The sequence below is a fragment of the Halichoeres trimaculatus genome, unplaced genomic scaffold (assembly GCF_033239565.1).
Source record: "Halichoeres trimaculatus isolate MK-OKI-2021-1 unplaced genomic scaffold, fHalTri1.1 fHalTri1_scaffold_11, whole genome shotgun sequence".
NCBI classification, from domain to species: Eukaryota; Metazoa; Chordata; class Actinopteri; order Labriformes; family Labridae; genus Halichoeres; species Halichoeres trimaculatus.
In genome coordinates this window covers 23,894,219-23,902,889 of record NW_027437189.1, presented here as the reverse complement: position 1 = coordinate 23,902,889, position 8,671 = coordinate 23,894,219, and the positions used below count along the sequence as shown (strand labels likewise).

The 8,671-nt window shown below is 39.6% G+C and overlaps 1 long non-coding RNA gene across 2 annotated transcripts; it reads left to right on the top strand.

The window, feature by feature from the left end:
• The first annotated feature begins 4,450 nt into the window (after nucleotides 1-4,450).
• LOC141798844 (uncharacterized) lies at nucleotides 4,451-8,387 on the top strand. 2 transcript variants are annotated; one of them, XR_012599196.1, is made up of 3 exons: nucleotides 4,451-4,532; nucleotides 7,411-7,509; nucleotides 8,308-8,387. It is a non-coding gene; the product is annotated as an uncharacterized LOC141798844 (long non-coding RNA). The 2 variants fall into 2 exon arrangements; XR_012599197.1 differs by lacking the exon at nucleotides 4,451-4,532 and adding an exon at nucleotides 4,564-4,802.
• Nucleotides 8,388-8,671: the final 284 nt, after the last annotated feature.

Here is an 8,671-nt window from a genome sequence, read left to right as displayed (position 1 = left end):
AAGTCTGAAAAACTTGCCATAACAGCAATATTTCTGTATATAAACATTGAATAATACTATGTATACAGCTGATTTATTGTGATAAACACAAGTCAGAAATTCTAAAATATAAAGAATATCACAGGAGTTTAATTACTGTTTACACCGGGGCAGCCATCTTTGATTGTAAACTCAGGGGTGTTGTGGATCCCCCGACTTCCCAGTTGGAAATTCCAACTTCAGGGGCGGGGCTTAATTTGAAATTTCCTACTCAGAACTTGTAAAGTCAGACTTCCAGGTACAAATGGAATGCACCATTAGACTGGAGGTTGCTACTAGGTCGCTCCCCAACTCTTACCCCCTTTCTTACTCTATCCACTGTCCTCTCCTCTATCGTTAAAGGCATGAATAGCCCCCCAAAAATTACTTTAAGATAGTTTATCTGCTAAAAAATTTAGGCTGCATTGTTTTGTTTTTTTTCACTTTATTTATTTATAAAATCATTTTTTTAGCCAGGGCTGCTTAATTGTGGCAGAAATTACAATCATGATTATTTTGATTGATATTGCCATCATGATTGCTATATTATAATATGTTAAATACTTTACACAATGATAAGCCAGCATCAACATCATATCAAACCATTGGGTTTAGATGTTGGACACTCAAATGTGCTTAACACTTAGAGAAACAAAACATAAAAGAGAATAATTTATAGAAGGAATACATAATTAGTTGTTTTTATCTCTTTTTGTTGGCTTAAACTACCCTGTCAGTTATCTTCTTCAACTCCCTTCATTTTCAAGCTAACTGAATAAACAGCTCGGGCGATAATTTTAAAGTACGGACAGCAGCCTTTAACAGAAAAAATACTTCACTTTTTATGATAACTTGTCCGTGTAGTAGAGTGTGTTTACTTTGTGTCATTAAAGTATCCCCACTCTTTAACCTCTTACATTTCATATCAACCTGTAGCTCTAACTGCCATTCAGCCTTTTTAAGATTTAACTTTTTAACTTCATCACTTGGGCTTCAATTTTACTTTGTTTGTAACAAAGACCAACATCATCCCACTCTTCAGCCTGCCAATCTTCAACCTGTTTATACATATTCCTGGGGTGATATCATCAGCTCCTGGATGCATCCTTTAGATGTCACTCTCATACAGCAGGTGACACATTTACCATTGAATCTTATTTGAGCTTCTTCTTCTTCTGATTGTGGGGAATGAAAAACCTCGCTTCACCCTATATTTAACCTAAAGTAAACTGTTTAATGTAAAAACTCCAGTAAGTATTCACAATACGTACAGATGTATATAGAGTTTACTCATAATAAACTATAGAGGGCATGTTGGTTGGGATGGAATTATGTAACTTAGTGCAGAAACATGTTCCTATTATGTTTTTTAAAAGTAGTAGGAAATAAGTGAAATCTAAGCCCTTGATCTATAGAGGGATTATTTGTTTATCAACAGCGGTGGGTGCGTGTGCAACTTTGGTGCAGAAGCACTGCGGAGCATAATGGTTTGTCAACTGATGTGGAGGAGTTAACCACCAAAAAACACATTTTTAAAGTAAATATCATTACTTTTATGGATGGTTAATGGCTCCCAAGTTTGTGAAATAGCAGTGAGTGGACAGAAGAGATCAGCAAGTGGACTGATGGTAGGTGGACAAGACGTTTCTAGTGGAGAAATCAGGCATGTCCCTTGAGAGCAGATACAGGCCAGGGCATTAACGTGTGTCAATAAATCATAAACCCTTCCAAACCAAAAAAGCACATAGACTGCTGAGTCTGAGACCTGGTTCATAATAAAAGAACCAGAAAACTACGTCCAGAGTTAAGTATTTAACCGCAGACATTGCTGGTGTTTCAGTGTAAAGTGTGACCCTGGTAACTGGTGACTCTTGGCCGTTAATCACTGATACTGTCACCTGAGAGTCACCAATTAGCATGGTTGCTATTAACTCCAAAACACCGGTTGCTCCGTTACGGCCCAAACTTGATAGACGTTGCCTCTTTTGCATAGTATCATTTCTAAAAACTGACCCCAGAACAACTGTAAGTGTTTTTTAAGTGATTAAAAAACGCTAACTCGTCTGAATGAATGGCACTAAACGCTGCTTTTGCGGTCATGCGTGTGCATCTTTATGATGACGTAGACTGATAATCCCTCTATACTGGTTTTAGTCCCTGGATTTAGACAGAAAGGTAAAGAAAATCCCCTCAAAATGTAATTTGCTCTTTAAGATATTACAGCCTCTGCAAACAGATAAGACTTTGAGAAGGATTCCTCTGTCATTCTTCATCTTAGCTTTGTATATGAAGCATTTATACCTTGTATGAGTTGATCGACATGAGCACACAAACTGGGTGCCGTTGCTTTGCTACATGCACACTGCAGTAATCCACCTTCAGTACAGCCAGGGACACGTGTGTTCACACCATACTGTGAACGAGGCCACATGCCAGCCTGACCACCCCTCTTTATGTCTCTCCAGTGATCACATCTTAATGCATCCTGCGTGTGCTTGGATGCACATGCGCCTGCATTTACAGCTACCCACTCCAGATCAGATAGCTAAAGGCCAGTTCTCATTCCCAGTCGCAACTGTCTCTCCAAAGATGACACGGTCACATTTTTGAGTCTGTCTGGGGGATGGAGATGCAGTCATGTAAAGCACAGCCAAACAAGGGAGGGCCTCTGTGGGGAGAACGAGGGATTACGCAGGGAGCCCCTTTGGGTGGTGGTGGTGGAGGGGGGTTGGAGGTGATGTCAGCGCAGCACTCCGCAGCTTCTAAAAATGACTCCAGATGAGCTGACACATAGCCAAACTCTTCACATTACCCTGAGTCAACAGGCAGAAGGAAGAGGGGAGAATAGGCCAAGAGGGCTGAAAGCAAGACAGATAATCCACGACGGAAAATACACAAACATACACTCAAACACACTCATGCACACGGACACTGCATCTTGAAAAATTTACAGCTTATGACCCTGTTTAACCCTTTTCTTGCTCTAATATGCTTTCCAACAGTGCCTTTTGAAGAGCAGCAGAAATTCAGGTCTTATGCTTTAAAGGTGAGTCTGTGCCTGTGTGTGTGTCTGCGCAAGTCTCACTTTTGATAAAACCCTTCAACCCTCTTTCTGTCTCTCTTATCTTATCCAGAATGTTTGCAGAGGTGTGAGAAAGTCGTGTACATAATGAAGACAGAGACAGATCAACATACCAACAACCCTGACTCCCCCATCCACCCATCCCTGACTCCCCCGCTCCTCTCAGAATGAGAGGCGTGCTCACCCAGCCCATCCCTGTTTGCCAAATGTTGTATGTTATTTCAGATGGTGTCATGTGTGAAAGTCTATATTTACCATGCTTTTATTCTGCCTTTGTCCATGTGCTGTTTGTTAGAGTATATGTTTATACAACCTAATAAAACAGTGAACCCTTTACGTGCTGTCTCAATGACTCTATGGATGTGTGATAAAAAATTACATTTAACCAAAGCCTATGTGGGTTTCTATGCAAAATCCAACATACTTAACCCTATATTGCTGAATGTATCATAGTTGATACATGAGTTACAAAGACCTCTGTCTCATCAATATGGTAAAATTGTTTCCTTAAAATCCTGTTGATTTTTTTTTAAGTGTAGTCTACACCTCAGTTCCAAAATAAATTGAATTTTCTGGCTGTGTTTTGATTGGTCGGGCTTTACGAGGTTAGTTGTATTTACATTCAGTAACTGTATTTATATTCAGTCAGATAACATTTGACAATTTGATGACTGGACTATTCACGCCTTACAATTATGTTTGCATGCAGACATTTGAGGAGTGATCACGTGTCTGATGAAACCCTAAGTCTTGAGCCTGAAGGGTGACGCTGAGATGAGATGAGAACAAGAGATGGAAAAGTTATGTAGCATAAACCGTCCAAACTGGGATGATGTGATTTTTCAGGTGATGGAGACGATATAAACCATGATGAGTGAGTGAATGGTGCAGCCTGAACTTGAGTTGAACAAGCTCACAGCTGTTATATTGCGCAAAAGATAAATGTAATGCAAGGAAATATTTTCTCTCCCATCACTTTGTAGTTTAACAATTCAACAAACAAGACATTGGCTGGACAACAAGAGGTGGTTAAAGAGATAAAACTGAAAAATGTTTGATTATTCTTTTGCAAGGATTTTTGAGTCAGTCGTCTATCAATTAAATATTCAAATCATGCCTTCACCTGGCGTTTTGTTAAAACTAGTGTTAAAGTCTGACAACGCATGGCACAAATGTTAAGAAATTTTCAAAATGCATTTTGAATTTTACTTTTGATATTGCCTTAAACAGATTAAAGGTGTGGTCATCGGTCTGAGAGAAAACGAGAGTGGAGAGGTTGTTGATGAACGATTTTTGACCCGCCTCTCCCTTCATACCCCACCCCTAGCTCCACGCGCGAAAGATGATAGACGTGCATCGTCATGGAAACGACGATAGAACAAACTGCGTAGCTGACCAACATGGCGGAGGCCGGACCAGCGAACGCTCGAGGGTCAGTTCGCTATAAAACGTGAAGCCATATGTATTGCTTAAAAAGTAGCAGTAGTATGACGACTTTTAGTAGTATTGTAGCAAAAAATGTTATAATGTTTAGATATATAAATATTTTCCAATCAAAGACGTGTGATGCTCCACAATCGAAAGGCCCAGGTTGTTGAGCTTGCCTTTGAAAGAGACTTGACCTGCAGATGTACGACGGAGTGGGAGGACGCTGTCCTCAGAGATTTAGCTGCAACACTCCCCGGCTCCAGCTATTTTAAAGGTATTTCTATCTTTAGCTCGCTCCTATTGATTGGGTTTCGTGGTTCTTTTATAACCCTGACTCGCCAGACAACAGTAGCCACAACTCGACTGCCGTAATTGATAACATCACAACAACAGTACATTTTGGCAGATTAGACAATAAGATGAATGGACGACGGCTGTTACTGTTACCTGAAGCACCACAAAGCTAATCTTGCTTAACCCTCCAGCAGAAGGACGGCGACATCTGCGTCCGTTTTCAGCTCTGTTAAATCGCGGAGCTCCCTCCACCGTAAGAAAGCAACACCAATGTTGACCAGGGTCTTCCCTCTGTTGTCATAGACCCTCTGTTTCTTTTTATGCTCTTCAATCCTTTTTACTTTCGGGCTATTTTCGGCCATTGCTACTGTTGGTATCGCACTGCTTTCTCGCTAATGGTGCGTTCGAGGCAACCCGTAACTCGTATATTTCCCACCTATAACTCGTGAAAATGCCCTGGAACGGTAGTCGTACTCGTAACTTACGACCCGTGAACACGTACCAGATCGATGTTCTCCGAGTTACGACTTGTGACGTCAAATCTGTGCCAAAACAATATAACAGCCTCTATGGATGCGGTGGTGCTGCACGTGACACACGGTGAGAAATAGACTTTACAACAATGTAAAGTAAATCCAAACATTGCAATCACAATTTACACACGTTTATGTTCTGTAGTCTGTTATGTGTCCGAGATGGTGGACGAATGTGTTGCTAACACGAAATAGCTAATAGAGGGTGGGGGGAGCTATCATCACTGAGCTACAAGTGTAAACTTCTAGTCTGATGTTCACACATTGCACATTGGCAGTAACTCTGGCGTTCAGTGCATTAATCAACAAAAAATACACTTTAAAGTAACGACATACCGTGAAATATAATATAAATACCTCATGCGCCGTTTCCCCTCCTCCGTTTCACTTAATAAAGAACTTGCAGGCTCCTTTGGTAATTGAAATGACCCAGCATAAATCTTAGAATTTTTGCCATGCTGGTTTGTTTACATCCCAGAATTCAAACCAAAGTTGTGAATTGCCTGGAACGCTTTCAGGTCGCAACTCGGAGATTTCAACTGGGAAACATACGAGTTACGGGTTGCCTGGAAGGCACCTTAACTGTGCACGCTGTGCAACAGACTAATCCCCCTCCCCCCTCTGTCTGATCTGTGCATGAGCATACCCTGTTTTGGTGGCTTGGTTCAAGCCACAGTACTTACCTGCTGGAATTCAGAGCCAAGGCTGTGTATTGAAACCGGATCTTTTTTTCAACATGTTGTCAGTGATGATATCTTGTGTATTGACAGGAGAAATACAGCGATTTTGACAAATAGTGCAGATTAGACGATCGCTGACTACATCTTTAAGGACAATTTTTTTTTTTTTTTTTTAAAGTGCAGTCTGAACAGAAACTATCTAAACAAGCAGCATGCAGCTGCAGAAAAGGAAGATTTTATCATGCTGACAAGTTTCTCTCCCTCTTCATCATCAAAAACCCCTAAAATGTGTAGAGTGAGAGTGGATCATTAGACGCTCCAACAGTGGGATTGATTCCAGTTTACTGACCAGATGTAATGCTGTTTATTGTTGGACGTGAGAGATACTTGATAAACTAGTTTGTTGATGTAAAAAACTTAGATTTAAACTGTTTTGTCAAGATAACAATCGTGCAATCACACAGGTGTAAAATGCAATAGTTAAAATAAATATTCACGATTAAATCACGTGCAGTCTTAAAAATGTCATTGTTTTTTTTTTTTTGATTATGAAGCATCCCATAATTACATTTAGGCTGGTTACAATAGATAAGCAGATTACAAACACACTGATAAGAATAACAAATTGGGAAGAGTGAGTTTGTTAAATGGTTATTTATGTAAACTGCTCTCATGAGTGTGACCTGTATCAAGTTCCTACTTCCACAGGAGTGAGGGCGGTCTGGATCTAATCCCTCAAACTTGATGAAGCAATGTGTGTGTGTGTGACCTCAAACAGAGTTCACTCTGTGGTGCTGAATGGAGAAAGGGTAATGGTTGCTTTTCTGAAGAAGTCTGGCTTTACTTGATTTAATCTTAAAAAGACTGGATATAACGTTTTGATTGACAGCTCTGTTGATGCCTCCAGAAAACACAGATAGCGCAGTACTGCACTGTGTGACAGAAAACCGCTAAATGAGGGTGTAAAGTGCTGCTGAAATTCTGCTAAAAGCTCAACTTACAGAGATAAATGTCATGGACAATTTGATTGTGTTCAGAGAAAAGTTGTTTGGTTGGGTGAAAAATATTAAACAAACTCACGAGACACTTGTTTGCTGAGCTAACTAGCTAAAAGTTAGTTGTATCATGGCCTGTTGAAAACCGAGAGTTTACAATTTGTCAGCTAACACTAAGTTGGATATGTGTTTGCTAAACGCGTTGTATGTTTTTTTCATTATAGGTCCTCACGTAAAGAAAAGACAAGAAATTTAAAGAGTTTAATTTTGTTGAAGCTTGAGTTGTTTAACAGTTGTGCTTTGCTTGTTCAGAGTAATTTTAAGCTAAATTTATGCTTTTGTTCAATTTATTGATACAAGCTTTGTCATGTATTTTTCAGTTTTACAGAGACAGCCACCAGTAAAGCCTCGGATTTATTGGCGTTTTTGTTCGCCATCTGTCTGGCCTTGCTACGTCACACAATGAGAGGATACAGATGGTGAGTTTGTGAATCTCTGTTACAGTTATTTCACAGACTCAAGTACTATTACTGTACCTGTGAAATTAAAAAAAAATAGAAGTTATAGAAATAGCTCCTGATTTTATTATCTCTCAGCCTCAGTATGTGAACTGAAACTCTCTGTATGGGTTGATAGTGACTGTGATAAGAGGAGTTAGTCTAATCTAATAGGATGGAGCCCTCATAGAGTCACTAGCCATGGTTACATGAGGAGTTTTTCGTCTTTTGTCATTCAGGTGTATACAAAGGTTGAATTCTTTCAGATTGAGCAAAATAAACCGAATGCAAGTGGAATATTTGGGTCCATGTGGCTAATGTTATGGAACTACTGTAAAAACAATGATAATTGTTTGCGTGAGATTGAAGCTGCTAATCTTACAGTAACTGCTAAAGAGGATGAATAAAAAAAACTTAAACTCAATAAACTTAACTCCAGGTCTTTCAGATCAAAGCCTTCATGTTCAGGGCATCTCAAAAGTACTGACCTGTGATGTTAGGACATGGTTGACCTAAGATTTACATGAGCAGTTTCTTAATAGTAAGATATATTCATCATATTCCCACAAAAATGAACGTAAACCCTTGTTACAAATCAACCAGCTGTGTTGACTGAGATCATTGTTACATGTATAAAAGGGTTTTAGTGAAGTTGTGAGTTAGCAAAAAGGGAAACGTTTTTTTTATAAAACAGCAAATGATAAATGTGTTTTGTCAGAGTCATGGTTTAAACTGGGATCAGAGGGGTGATGGGTGTTAATGTGATTTCCTGTGTTACAGTGACATCCCATGGCAGCTACTGTGAGTGAAAAACAACCACAGAAACAAGGTCACATCCTGACACGCAAATACCTCAGACATGCGGGGAGTCAAACTTGATTCAGGTCAAACATCAAAGCTTCTCTTTAGATATCACTCTGAGACAAAAAAAAAGCAAACATCTCAAGCAGTGTTTTCAAGTGGTGCTATAAATGCATGCATCTAGTTGTGTTTGTATTTTTGGCTTAAGGTTGCATATTTCAAGAATTGCTCCGAGCAGAAGGCTGGAAGGTGTGATGGTTGTGGTTTATAGAGTCACTGCACAGAATGAAAAAGAAACAAAAAAAATGGTTCCTTTGAGTCACATCACACCCACAGGTGAATG